Genomic DNA, 14,442 nt, shown 5'->3' with positions numbered 1-14,442 from the left:
CACTGGCCTTCTTGTGTCCCACTTCTCAGGCTCCATGGCAAGAGGTGGGTTGATCAGATTCCTGTTGCTTTTCACTTGACAGCAAGTTCACTTGGGATTCTTTGAGACTCTGAAAGTATGGCCACTCAGTTGGGCTCTCCTGCTTCAGTTTTCCTCTCTCTGCCTCTCTCTCCCTCACCCTCTCCTCCCTCTCCTCCCTCTCCCTCCTCTCTGTTCTCTCTGACGTTTCAGATGGAGTTTCATATATATCCCCCTAAGCTGCCCTTGGATTTGCTAAGTAATCAAGAATGGGGCTGGAGAGATGGCTCAGTGGTTAGGAGCACTGGCTGCTCTTCCAGAGGACCCGGGTACCATTCCCAGCAACCACATGGTGGCTCACAGCCATCTGTAGCTCCAGTTCCAGAGCATCCAACACCCTCTTCTGGCTGCAGTGGACACCAGGCATATATGTGATACACAGACATACATGCAGACAAAACACCTATACACATTTAATTAATTAATTACTTAGAAACTAAGGAAAAAAGATTGGCCTTGGATTCCTGATCCCCCTGCCTCAACCTCCCAAGCGCTGCAGTGACAGGCATGTATCGCCACACCCAGTTCAGTGGGTCATTTGTCGATTAGAACTAATCACACTTTAGTTCCTTGGCACTGCCAGGCACCCATGTCCCCTCCCAGCTGGCATTCCTTACCATGTTCTTTGTTAGCATCTGGTGAGCCAGGCACTGTGCTGGAGCCAAGAAATAGGAAAGCACCTGGAACATAAGAGCCAGCTTGGAGAGAGTGAGTACCCGCTGGGACAGGGGCTTCACTGAGAAAAAGCCTGGGCTGGCCAAAATAAGGGCCAGTGTAGCTCTCCACAGGAGGAGAAAGGCATCCAGTTTACAATGACATCTTTTAAAAAAAGAAGAAGAAAAGAAAAAAGAAAAGTACATTTATTGCCAGATGTGGTGGCACATACCTTTGATCCCAGCACTTGGGAGGCAGAAGGATATCTGAGTTCAAGGCCAGCCTGGTCTACATAGTGAGTTCCAGGACAGCCAGAACTACATAGAGAGACCCTGTTTCAAATAAACAAAAAGAATTCCTTTATTTGTTCTGTATGTGTGAATTTGTGTACACACATGTGCCTTGCAGGAGTTGGTTCTTGCCTTCCATCATGTGGGTCCTGGGATTCAAACTCAGGTCATCAGGCTTGGCAGCAAGCAATTTCACCTCCTGAACTGTCTCACTGACCCTGCAGTGTCTGCTAAGGGTCATATACCCTTTGGTAATGTACATTCTTCACATAGACACCGCAGACCTCTGGGCCAGGTTCCATCTCACCTGAAGTCACACAAGTGAGCCCCAGGCGGTGCTCCTCCAGGGAGCCTGACCTGGACCCACTCCTGCAGTGCCCTGCTCACCTAGCTGCACGTCTTCAGGAACAGGAGTCGAGAAACAGATCTTTCTCCACGTCTCTTCTCCCTTCCCTTCTCTTGTAACCCTTGGGATGGAACCCAGTTTCCACACATGCTAGGCAGGCATTCCTTCTCCAAGGAATTAATTTTTTCTTTGTAAACAGGCCTCACTCTATGGATCAGGTTGGCTGAACCCCCTGAGCCCCTGAGATTGACAGGTGTTCAACACCACACCCAGTTTGACCTTCAACTTCTTATTCTTAAAAACCACCCAAAAATCTAGAAAGATTTTTAGGTGTCCCTAGAAGCCTGTAGATCACAAAGAAAGGGAGTTTCCTGTTATTTCTCCTTCGGAAAATTGGCCTAGGATGTGAGCTTTCTCACAAGGAGGAGAGCCTTGCCCTGTCCCTCAGGGACCATCTCTGATCAGGCTCCAGCTCGAAACCATCGCCCACTCTGTGACCAGCCGCACCCACAAAAGTGGGGTTCCTCAGCATCAGGCTTACTGAAACCCAGGAGAGGATGCTCAGAGCTGGAGATAACTGTGGAGCAAGGTTCACCCCACAAGAGTCCCCATCACGCCAAGACAAATGCTACTTCCAGCTTCCCAGCGTTCTTTGTCCGCCCAGGCCTTGCACGATGTGTGCCGTTCTGCAGGGGTGCTCATACCGAAAAGCACTCACAGCCCATCCGGGGAGGTGGGAGCTGCCGCTCCCATTTCACAGATAAGAAGACCAAGTAGGGAGAGGGATTTGCCCACATGCACAGCAGGGGTGATGAGTGGGGGCTCAGCACTTCCACTTGCACCCCACCTGCCCTCTCGGGGTCTACTGTCACCAGGTCCCCAACAGAGCACCCGTCCTCTGCAGACCTTGAACAAGGAAAGCTGTTTTCCACCGGTCTGCCACGTCTACATCCCACAAGGGCTGCTGGCACCGGGACCCCAGGGAGGGGGGGAATTAATTCAAACCAGTCTTGCCCTCTGCTTCCATGGGCCTTAGAGTCCCCTTTTGCAAGCCCCATCTTCGGTCTCTGCTCTGACGTCACTGTAGCCTCCATGAGGACGCCTCTGGAAGGCTGCCCCTTGTCTCCATTGCTCCAGTGGCCGAGAACCCAGAGGGAACAACCCACACTGTCCACCCAGGATTCGGCTGCACCGTGGGGCATCACTGGGGAAACTGAGGCAGGCTTAGGGCCAAGCGGTCCCTGAACTGTGCAATCTAAAGAGTCTGAAAGGCCAGGGCCAGCACACGAGCCAAGGCCTTGTCAGAGTTGTGGGTGAGGACGATAGGTATGTGACCTCCTCTTGAGCAGAGGGGAGGGTGGCAACACAGACTGGGAGCTGTCTGCTTCCAGAAAAATCCAGGAAGGGCCAGGAGGAAGGCATGGTGCTATCCCAGGCTGGACAGCACAGGGAGGTCACCCCAGCACTGGGGCTGAGGGGGATGAGAATCCAACCTGTGCTTTCCAGAAAGCCCCTGTGGGTAAAAGCTGGGCAAACTGTCACCTCACCTCCACGATTGTCCCGTCTGGGTGGGGCACTGGAGTGAGCCAGTCCGACCTCAGGGACAATTCAATTGGGCAGGCCAAGCGAGGGAGAGACCCCCCAGGGCCCACAGCCCTTACATGCAGGAGTCAGGCCTGTTTGTCAGTCAAGTGCACAGACGTCCAGGCCCCAAGACCACTTCTGCCCTAACCCCTGGAGTCGTGGGGCAAGAGTGTTGAGTGCTGGCCCTATCTGTAATATGAGGGTGATAAAGGCCTCTTTTCAGACACTTCGGGGCTATGCAAGCTGAAGTAGGTCAGGGCCTCATCCTGGTGCCTGACAGACGGACAGCGCCATGCAGGAGAGCCATAAGACCACAGCCAAGAAGAGTCTGAGCGTGGTCATACACGCTACTTCAGGTTTGGGGTGCTTTGTTTTCATTTGAGGGGCTAGAGAATTTAGCCTGGAGCCTCCTGCATGCTAACACTCTACCACAAAGCCATCCCCAGCCCCCTCGAATTTTCAGAAATGCACTATGCCAAGCCTCGGTGAGAAATAGATTGGAGGGGGAAATTACATGGTGTGTGTGGAGGGGGGTTCAGATATGCCGTTCTGACTCTGCTGTTGAGATGACAGTGGTCAGGAAGTGGTTAAACCGAAGGCGTGGAATTGAGGGTGACTCAGGACAGAATGTGGACACTGGCTGTGGGGGGAGCAGTGTCAGGTGGGACCTCACCTCTGAGACATTCAGGAAGGCGAAGGGAGTCTCTCCCCATGAAGCCAGGCAGCATGGCGCACTGTGGGGAGAGGGTGGGGTGGGGAGAAAGGCTTTCGTCAAAGCCCACTCTGGGTAGTGTCTTGTGGGAAGAGGGTAATGACTTCACGTGGGGGAGGGGGGGGCTGGCTCAGGAAATGCCCACCCAGGTAGGCTGTCTCCAGACGGAATCTGGGCGAAGCCTCCCCACCTCACCTGTGAACACGACAGGGAGATGCTGCCGGATTGCAGGCCGTAGCCCGGTCAAGTGTGCAATCTGGGACCGAGAGTGGAACACGTGGTGTCTAGAGGAAGCAACTCTAAGGAGGAAAGGTCCCTCAGGGTTGGGACAGAACTCACTGTAGGAATGCTGTGGCCTCCCCTGAAGAAAAGGCGTGTGTTTACCTCAGAGAACTGATTCAGGAAACATCTTCTTTCTCCTTTTGCTTTGGCTGCCAGGAAGCTGAGAGCCAGTTTGCACTTCACCCTGATCTTTTCTCTGACCTTGATTTCTGTTTTTAAATTTTCCCGTTTTAGTATATGCATTTTAAAATTATTATTATTTATTTACTTTTTGGAGACAGAGTCTCACTATATAGTCCTAGAACTCACTCTGTAGACCAAGCTGGCCTCAAACTCACAGAGATCCGCCTGCCTCTGCCTCCTGAGCGCTGGGATTAAAAGCGTGCGCCTCCACACCTGGCACAATATATGTAATTTTTGAAGGGTTTTAGGTAAACCCTCTCGGAGAGCAGGGATCAGGCCGTCATGCAGGATCACTGTGAAAGAGAGCTGTGGTCTCTCTTCTCCACAAGCAAAGAGAGGGTAGTAAGACTGACACCATGCAGTCGGGGTCACGTGTGTGGTTTATTGGTTTGTTTCAGTTGTAGAAGGGAGCTGCCTGGGGAGAAGACACTCTCTGGTTCTGGGGACTCCTGAGGGAGCGTTCCCAAGAGTCCAGGTTGTGGCCAAGTTGACCAGGGCCAGAGCATTTGTCAGAAGCAAGAAGGGACAACCATTGCCCACCTGTGCAGCTGTGTGGTCCTCACACTAGGCTCACGCCTGTAAGTGCAATGCTGTTTCAGCACTAACCTTGGCTCTGCTGTTACACACAGTTAGAAAGTCCCTAACAAGGTAGGTGTGGTGGCATAGACCTGTAATCCCAGCATTTATAGAAGGTGGAGGCTAGAGGGTCAGGAGTTCAAGGCCAGCCTCAGCTACACGTGAGTTTTTAAAGTAAGCCTGGGCTGGACCTCTCAGAAAAAAGGGAGAGGGAGGCAAAGTCAACTTTTATTAACATCATCTGTGAAGCAGGTACCTTCAGTAAGGTGGCCAGGGCCACAACTGGGGTCCTGCTTCAGCCCTGACCTGGTCAGTATCACCTTGGGAATGTGGTAGAGTTTCCCGTATCGGTGACCCCAGGGTGGCCATGTTGTACTTCCAAAACCCCAAAGCACAGGGGCCAAAAGTTTTTATTCTTTTCTTAATGTGTGTGTTCACACACCTGCGCTTGTGAAGCCAGAAGTCCAAATCAAGGGTCTTCACCTAATTGTGTCCACCTAGTCATGGTGGGTGGGGATGGAGTGGGAGTGGGGATAGTGTACGTGTTCACATGTGTGTGTGCAGATGTGCATGCTTGTGTACACCAGAGCTCATTTCTGGTGTCTCCCTGATCATTTCTCACTGAACCTGGGGGCTCACTCACCCATTGGCTAGACCGGGCTGCCAGCAACCCTGGGAATTCTCCTGCCTCCACCTCACTAGCACTGGGATTGTTAACACTGTGCTTGGCTCTTAGGTGGGTCCTGGGGGTCCGAAGTAGGTCCAAATGCTCGCATGGCAAGCATCTTATCAGCTGGACCATCTCCTAGCCCAGACAAAGTTCTTGACAGGATGCAGTAAGGGGGTCTCAGACAAGACCAGAGGAGGCTCCTGCTGCATATGGGAGTCTCTCCCAAGAGAGAGACTGCTGCTGTGTGCTGCCGGTTCAGAGTCCTTCTCCAAAGGAGAGCAGCGTTGAGCAAGGGCTCTAGGAAGAGGCTGGAGTGAGGGAGACTGCCATGGACCCAGCTCCTAGGCCACCTGTCACTGCTTAAGACCAACTGGTCTTGCTCAAAGCTTCTCACTGCCCTCCTTGCCTCTGCCGGGACTTGTCTGCTCTCTGTGTCTTCAGAACAGGCCTCAGATCTCATTGTCCACATTTCTAAGCCTCCCAGAGAATGCCATCCACTTGGCAGAGTAGACAGTACCTTCACAGGCGGATACTCACGTGCTCCACCCTGACCCCTCTGTTTCCCATCCCTCCCCCTTCCTCACCACAGGACCTTTGCACGGCTGCTCCTCTACTCCCTCATTTTATTTGGGAGCCAGAACAAATGTCGACTCACGCTCTTGCTGACCTGCCCATCGCTTTCTACCCACTGTCCCGTGCTCTGAGTCACTCTGCTTTCTCTTATCTTCACAGGGCAGCTTGTATTTTTTTCAAGTGGATACTCCAGCAGGGCTCTGATCACAGAAGGAGTCGCCTCCTGAGGCTCTGTTCTAGCACCCAGAACAAAGCTGGTGCGCAGGCAGGCAGGCTCCACAATACCCACCCATGAAAAGAGACTTTAGGCTCAGCCCTGAGACAGGCCAGTCTCCATGGTCATATGGCCCAGCACAGACAAAGAGAATAAGACTTTTACTAAAAATGAAGGACTTGCTTGATGTGGTGATATATACCTGTGATCCCAGAACTCAGAAGGCAGGAGGGTGGACCGTAAGCTTGAGGACAGCGTGGGGTTAAAACTAAGCTTTACTGTGATGCCATATGCATACATAAAGGAAGACATGGCATTACTGAAGTGTCCCCCAACCAAGAATCAAGATGCTGCTGGCCCCGAGGCGCCCAGCATCCTTCTCGAGCTAAAGGGCATGCAGGTCTCCCAGGGAGTGGCTGTCCTTTCTTGACTCACTGTTTTGCCTTCCGAGCACGCAGCTCAATGCACTGTGGTTTAATTTTGCATAATTCATTTGGAAAATTGTGTGAGTAGAGTCATTGTGTACATTTTGTGTCTAGCTTCTTTCACGTAGCACATGAGATTTGTCTGTGTTGCAGGTGATCAGGACACATTCCTTCTCAAAGTAGTGGGAGCCACATAAGAACCCCAAACTAGGGGACTGGTTAAAGAATGGATTTAAAAAAAAAAAAAACTTTTATGAAGAAAGAAAAGACAGGCGCTGGAGAGACGGCTCAGAGGTTAAGAGCACTGACTACTCTTCCAGAGGTCCTGAGTTCAATTCCCAGCACCCACATGGTGGCTCACAACCATCTGTAATGAGATCTGGCGCCCTCTTCTGTATACATAATAAATAAATAAATCTTTAAGAAAGAAAAGACAGAACAGAGAGAGAAGGGAAGGAGGGAAGGAAGGAAGGAAGAGAGGGAGGGAAAGGGGAGGGAGGAAGGGAGGGAAGGAGGGAGAAAGGGAGGGAGGAGAGAGGGAGGGAGGGAGGGAGGGGAGGTAGGCTGCCTGGGTATGTGGTGATCCCATCACCAAAGCAGAAGAATTAGTAGCTAAGGCTAGCCTGGTCTCTACAGCAAGTTCCAGGGCAGCCTGGGTTACATGGTAAGACCCTGTCTAAAAAGAAAGAAGGCAGACGGATGGGTGGACAGACAGTCGTAAAGTGTCTATACAGAGAAGAAAGGAAAAACTGTGCCATGTTTGACCTACAGAGGGTGCAAAGGATACAAGGCCCTTCATAGACTCATTTATTTATTTTATTTATTTTGTATTTCAAGACGGAGTCTCACTCTGAAGCTTAGGCTAGCCACAGATTCACAGCTATCCTCATGCCTCGGCCTCCCAGTGCTAGGGATTTTTTTTTTTTTTGACTAGCTCCATTTTTTTCTAGTTTTCCAAGGATGAACACTTAGTGTTTCTATCACTGAAAACAAACAAAACCCACTAAAAAGAGTTTAAACCCCAGAGGAATTAACACAGAATAAGAAGTAGTAATTAAAAGGGAAGGATTGGGAGTTTTGGGGAAATACTAGGTATCCCCCCACACACACACTCACTCATACACACACACAGACACACACACACACACACACTCACACTCACACACACTCACACACACAGTCACACACAGACACACACACACACACACACACACACACACACAGACACACACACACTCACACAATGGGTTTATTTTAAAGCCAATTATGTTTCCTCTGCTTGTTTGGTAAACTTTTAATTTTTTTCTGTTTTCGTAAATCGATTAAAAACGAATGTTTCCAGCCAGAGTTAATGTGTTTCTGAGGTTTCCTCTCACCAAGGCTGTCTGCTGCCCGTTTGGCTTTGGACTTCATGGTGGCCCACTTTGTTCTGTCTGCTCTACTTAGAACAAAAGCGAGCGGTCCAAATCCATCCCTCCCCCTCTCTGTCCACAATGCTGCAGCTGACTAACTTGAAGGGGGCGGGTCCCTCACCCCAATACCAAAGAGATAACCCTGCTGTTTTAATTTCCCCAATTGTGGGGTGGGGCATGAGGTGAGGGTGGGAGTAAAACCTCCGGAGATGTTTTATGAGAGTGGAAAGAAATTCTCCAGCCAACTCGTCCTCTGCTGTGTTGGGGAATTCCCTGAGGAGCCTCCAGTGCCCGGACCTGGTCCTCTCTCCTCCACAGCCAATGCCCCCTGAGTGTTCCCTCAACAGCATCCTGCCCACTGGCCGCCGCTTCAGCCTGAACCTGGACCTCCCCCGTCAGACAGCCTCCTTCAAATAGCTTCTTTCCCTATCCTGTCTCTCCTACTAGTCGGCCTGCCCGCGCAGAGGGCCTCCTCCATCTGACCACCTTCCCCATCAGATGGCTCCCTGAGCAGCTGGCCCCTCCCTCGGGCCTTGCCTGGTCTCCTACCCCGAGCTGCTGGAATACACATAGCAAGGATAGCAATGAAGAGGGACTAATATTGCCTCCGTCCGTGTTTGCTGATTCTTCTTCAACCGGGCAGGCAGCGGGACTTGATGAGTTCTTATCTATTGTGCCAAGAGCCAGTGGTGGCTCTAAGATAAAGACACTTTCCTTCCCCTCCTGAATAAACTCAGGGTTGAGGGCAGGAGCATCCCCTCGTCTCAGCACTCCTGGTCTCTAAGTTTTCCCCAGCACATCTCACCACGTCTTGGGTCAGGTTGCGCCACTGATGTCTATACTTATGGCATGAGCTTGGTTTTTATTTATGCCAAAAAAATAATAATAATAATTTTTAAAACCTCACAAAATGTACAGCCCAGGTTTTAGTTGAGTGGCTTCTACCTCCCTGGCCACCTGGACTTTGCTCAAAGGGCGCAGGAGTCCCCCTCTGCACTGGTCTCTGACTTCCCCGTCACCTTTTGGTTGGCAGCAGCTTAGCTGGCCTTTGTGACGGTCTACTCTGAGGAGCCTCACTTAGTCCATGTGATGTTGGCTGGTCCCCACCCGCCCCCCACAGATGTGGGGAGCATGTTAAGCTTCACCAAAGCCTGCTGCTTCCCCTCTGACCCAACTCCCTGAGGGCGGGTAAAATGAATGACAGTCACATGGCCCCTCAAACTCTGCCAGGAAGGTCTGTGACTTGGGAGCCTCTGCCATTCCTGTCAACTACCTCCGTGTCTCGATGGTGGCAGAGGACCGGGCAGGCCAGGCCAGGTCATTCTCTGGAGCACATAGGCTGGCCACTCCCTTAGCACCCATCGGGATAAGCTCTGGTGGCCTTTGGTCTGGCTCCAGTTGTCTCGGTGTCCTCTGATAAGGGACCTCCGTCAGCTGGCCCTGAAGCAAGCCCTGTACACGTGAGGCCAAGCTCCTGTCTTGTGATTGCGTTCAGATTTTGCCACCCCACCTCGGATCTGCTGCCAAGGGCCGCCCAGGCCCTGAGGCACCCAGGAGGTAAAATTAGTTGCTTCTGGGTTGATTTTCATAGACACAGGGTGAGCAATTCAGAGACTCCTTTCAGTATTTCAGGACTGAGCAAATAACCTGGAGCTGGGTTCCTCACTACGAGCAAAAGAGTTTGCGAAACAGGAAAGGGGTGGAAAGATGGATGACAGGGCTACAACTCAGGGTCGGAACTGGAAGTGCCAGTGGAAACCCGTCTTTCTAATACATACAGAAAGAAACAGAAATATACCGTGGGAGGGGCTAGAAAGGCGGCTCAGTGGTTAGGACCATTTGCTGCTCTTGCAGAGGACCTGAGTTCAGCTACCGGTACCTATAACAAGCAGCTTTTAACCAACAGTAGCTCCAGCTCTGGGGCATCTGATACCCTCTTCTGCTTCCTTAAGGACCTATACCTATGTGTACATGCCCACATAACGACACACACATAACATAGTTAATAATAACAATTTTCAATAAAGAAATATATCATGACAGTTCTGTGGTTTTCTTTAGCTCTGACCACTGAGAGGACCTAGGATTAGTGTGTAAGGCAAAGAGTAACTGACCCTCAATCCTGGCTTCTGAATACCAGATCCTAAGGAAGGAACCAAGTCTTCTTGGAGAAATTGTGCTGGGCAGGGACAAGATAAACCTAGGATATCTCGTATTGGGAAATAAAAAGAGGCTCTGTTCTCTCTCTCTCTCTCTCTCTCTCTCTCTCTCTCCCTCTATCTGAAGCAGGGCCTTATATATCCAAGGCCAACCCTGAATTCACTAAGGAGTAGAAGATAACCTTGAACTTCTGACCTCCTGCCTCTACATTCAGTCAAGTGTCATAGCATACTTTCCTGAGTCCACTGTTAGGCGGTGCTGGAGATGGAACCCAGGGCTTTGTATGTGTTAAACAAGTACTTTACCAACGGAGCTATGTCCCCGTACCTTACTTTTCATTATTATGTATGTATTTGTATTTTTTGAAGCTCCAAGACACTTTCTATTGAAGTTTAAAAGAAAAACACTCCAAAGCAGGCAAAGTGGGACTCTCAGCCCCTGCCTACAGGAGAGAGAGGCAGAGGCTTTTGAGCTAAGCTGGTGCCAAGGTCAGCCCCGCGAGGGGGAGGGGAGCTTTATAAAAAGAATGAAGCCCTTTTGTTTGGGAAAGCATGCTTAGTCTCTGGCCAGCATCTGAAAGAAAATGACAGAAGAGAAGAGGGAAAACGTTATACCCACGTCAGGCAGGACTTGGCGAGGTGGGCAAACCCACACAGACCCTCATAACTCTGGGACAACTGCCTGCTTTTCTGTTTCTAAGACCAAGTCTTGCAAGGTAGTCTAGGCTAGCCTCAAACTCAGAGATCCTCCTGTCCTGCCTCACACCAACAATTACAGGTGTGCACCACCACCCAGGAGGACGACAATAGAAAAATGCCCCAAGAAGACAGAGGCCAGTTATTTTAAACAACTCAAACATCAAAATCAACAGCAATAACACCTGAGGGTGACTCCAAATTAGACAGGTACTATTGAGTGGTGGTAATGGAAACTGGGGAGCCCAGTGCCAGCTGGTGAAGACAGAGCTGGAAAATCCCCACTGGAGGCCGTCCCGGGAAGAGAGCCTCAGCTTGCAGGATCAATGACCTCAGTATCTAAGGAGAAACGTTCACAGAGCTTCGGGTGGTCTTTATAGACACTGACTCATTACACAGGGAAAAGTAGTCACCCGTGGGTGGAGAAACGTGGCTGGCGGTGCCCTAAGCAAGCAAACAAGCCCGCACCACCAGCCCTGGCCAAGTGAGCACGCTGCATCCCTGACATGATGACTGAGGACACACCATCTCTCCAGGGTGTTCTCCCGCCAAATTCGGAATAGTGAGAAAATAGGAGAACCGGCCAAGGTGAAGGCCATTCTGAAAAATAACCAGGCAGGTATCCCACACATCTCAAAGTCATGAAGATGGGCTGAGTGAGTGGTAAGATCATCAATGCAAAACCAGTTATTACGCCAAAGGGAACTCGGGAGAGCTTAATTTGGACTATGGCCGGGAACACAGATTTAGGTTACTGCGAACTCCATGTTCCAATGAGGAGGCAGTTTCAGGATGATTTCATAGTAACAGAACAAAGAATGTCGTAAATCAAGACACTTTTCACATACACTGGCAGAAACATTAAGTAGGTGGTTTCGGCAAAGCCGAGAAATCTCAGATTTCCCAGCCTCGGATGCCCTGATGAAACTCTTAGCCCTTTGATTGGTGGAAAACTAGGGTTAAGGTAATTCATTCCAAAAGGTTTTTATCTATTACTCAGAAGAGGTTAGGTCTAACAGAGGGAGGTATAGGGTAGTTATTTAGTGGGCCAAACATAGCTTAAGATAATTGTAATTAAGTTCTGATCCCACGACATTCCAACCTCCCGAGTCACTCAAGTTTTAAACAGTCAATTAATTGGCCTTTGTGGACATGGTTTCTTTTTATGAATTCTCATTCGCAAGATGAAAGGTGACGTGAGGGCTGGTACTCAGTTGTTAGAATGTTTGCCTAGATCCAAAAGCCCTCAGTTCAGTCCCCAGGACTCCATAAACCATACCCATAATCCCAACCCTTGGTGCGGGGTGTGTGGAGGCAGGAGGATCAGAGAAGTTCAAGGCCCTCTTTCTGGGCAGCTAGTCCAGGTTTTGTGAGAGACCCTGTGTCAAAAAATAAGGTGGCACTGGTAAGATGCTCAGCAGGTAAAGGTGCTTGCCACCAAGCCTGATGACCTACCTAAGTTCGATTCCCAGGCCCCGAATGGTAGAAGCAGAGAGTTACCCTACAGATTGTCCTCCGACCTTCACAATGCACTCACAAATGACACACACACACACACACATACACACACACACACACACACAAAATAAATAAATAAATAAATAAATAAATAAGCTTTTAGAAATAAGGTGGAGAAAGGTACTCAACAGTGAGTTCTGGCCTCCACACATATTTCTGCATCCCCCCAACACACACACACACACACACACACACACACACACACACGTACGTACGTACGTGTACACGTGTGATTTATTGGTTTTGGTAACTGTTATGTTTATATGGGAGAAAGTCTTTTTAAAATAAACAGCAATTAGCATTTCTTATGTGTGATTTTCAGATGGGTCCTCTACATGGGGAAGAATAATAATTACTAACTATTAACATTTAAGGAGCCACGTGAAATTCTTTGTTTTATTGCAACTTTTCTGTAAGCCTGAGATTAATTTAAAAGTTTGACAATACAACAAACATGTGCTGGATAAAAGCACACAGCATGATCTAGCATACTCTGGGAGACTTGGGGTGATTGGTGGGTGGAGCTGTGATCAGAGAAGGTGGAGCTTCTCCAGGTGAGGAGCTGGCTCCTTAGTGAGGGGTTTGTCAGGCAGGATGTTCCCTTGTCTGGTGCAGCTCCAGCCTGGGTCTGGGTGGGGCCTATGGTAGCCAAGCTGCCAGGTGAGCCTAATGTGCCTATCTACTGTGAGCTCCACACGGGCAAGACAAAGCACCAGTGGAATTTGATCCAGGCAGCTGCACACAGAGAGAACAGGGGAGCTGACCATCATCACTCCTCCACTGCCTCCAAATTTCAGCCTTCCTCTAGACACTGCAGGGCATCCACACTTCCTTCTGCATTCCATCTTACACCCAAGAGCCAGATGAGTCCAGACTAATGAAATGTAAATGCCTGACTCAGGTGGTGGGTGCATCTCCCAGGGATATGGCTGAACCCAGTGGCTTTTTTCCTTGGTTCTGCTTTGAGCAGCGGGGTCCTGATCCCTGGAGAGCAGCCCTGGGATTTTGCCCACCAAAACAAATTGGTTTTGCTATAGCTTTTTTGAGGTACTGTCTCATGTAGCCCAGGTTGATCTCCAACTTTTGTAATAAGGATGACCTTGAACTACTGATTCCCCTGTCCCTGATTTCTGTGACTAGAGGTGTATATGACCACACTCAGCTTATGTGATACAGAGGGTTGGTCCCAGAGCCTCCTCCCGCATGCTAGGCAAGCCTCTACAGCAGAGCCCGGGCCTCAGCCTCCTCCATCAATCACATTTCATCATCCTCCCGCCCACGAAGCATCTACCCTAGTCCACTTAAGCCTCCAGCACCGTGTGGTTCCTATGGCTCCTCTGAAGGCCCTTCCTCTCAGGGAGTCCCCATTCCTTTTGGAGGGGCACGTTATTAAGAGTTGCCAACCCAGGCCCCCCTTATTCAAAGCCAAGGTACAACATGTGTTGCAAGGACACCCACAGGAATTTGCCCAGCAAAGGCTCAACTCCTTTCTGGGTAGGAGAAGGGCAGGGACATTTTGGGTAGTGTCCCAGAATTCTGGCCTGGCCAGCCATTTCCTGGATCCCCTTTTCACCTCCACCCACTGTCTTCACCCACCCTCCTTCAACCTAGAATGTGGCTAGAATCTGAAGGACCTAGAGAAAAATAGGTCACAGGGAGGTGCCCCTGGCTTGCTCCCTAGAGAGAGGGTTTGGCCCAGGACAACAGCCGCAGCGTTCCTGAGGCCTACAAATAAATGAGGGGGTGGAGTCTGGGACCTCAGGGAGACCACTACCCTCTGTTGACCAGGCCCCCTGTCCATACCTACCCTTCACCCACACTTAGGGGCTGATTCCAGTTAATTCTGGCCTTGGCTGTCCAGGCCCAGGCTTCAGTGAACCCTAGGTATTAGGACCTGAGTCAGGATCTAGGGGAGTCACAGTTGGGACCAAGGAGGATGCCATTGCTGTTATGAACCTCCAGAAGTTCTCAGGTCTCTCAGACAGAGGGGTCAGCAAGGTTTCCTGCCATCTGCTCAGAGAGCCTTGAGGGTGGATCCAGCAGGGCTTCTTTGGCCTAGAGAAGGGGGCC

Source organism: Onychomys torridus, chromosome 3 (genome assembly GCF_903995425.1).
Source record: "Onychomys torridus chromosome 3, mOncTor1.1, whole genome shotgun sequence".
NCBI lineage: Eukaryota > Metazoa > Chordata > Mammalia > Rodentia > Cricetidae > Onychomys > Onychomys torridus.
This window is presented reverse-complemented; position numbering follows the sequence as displayed.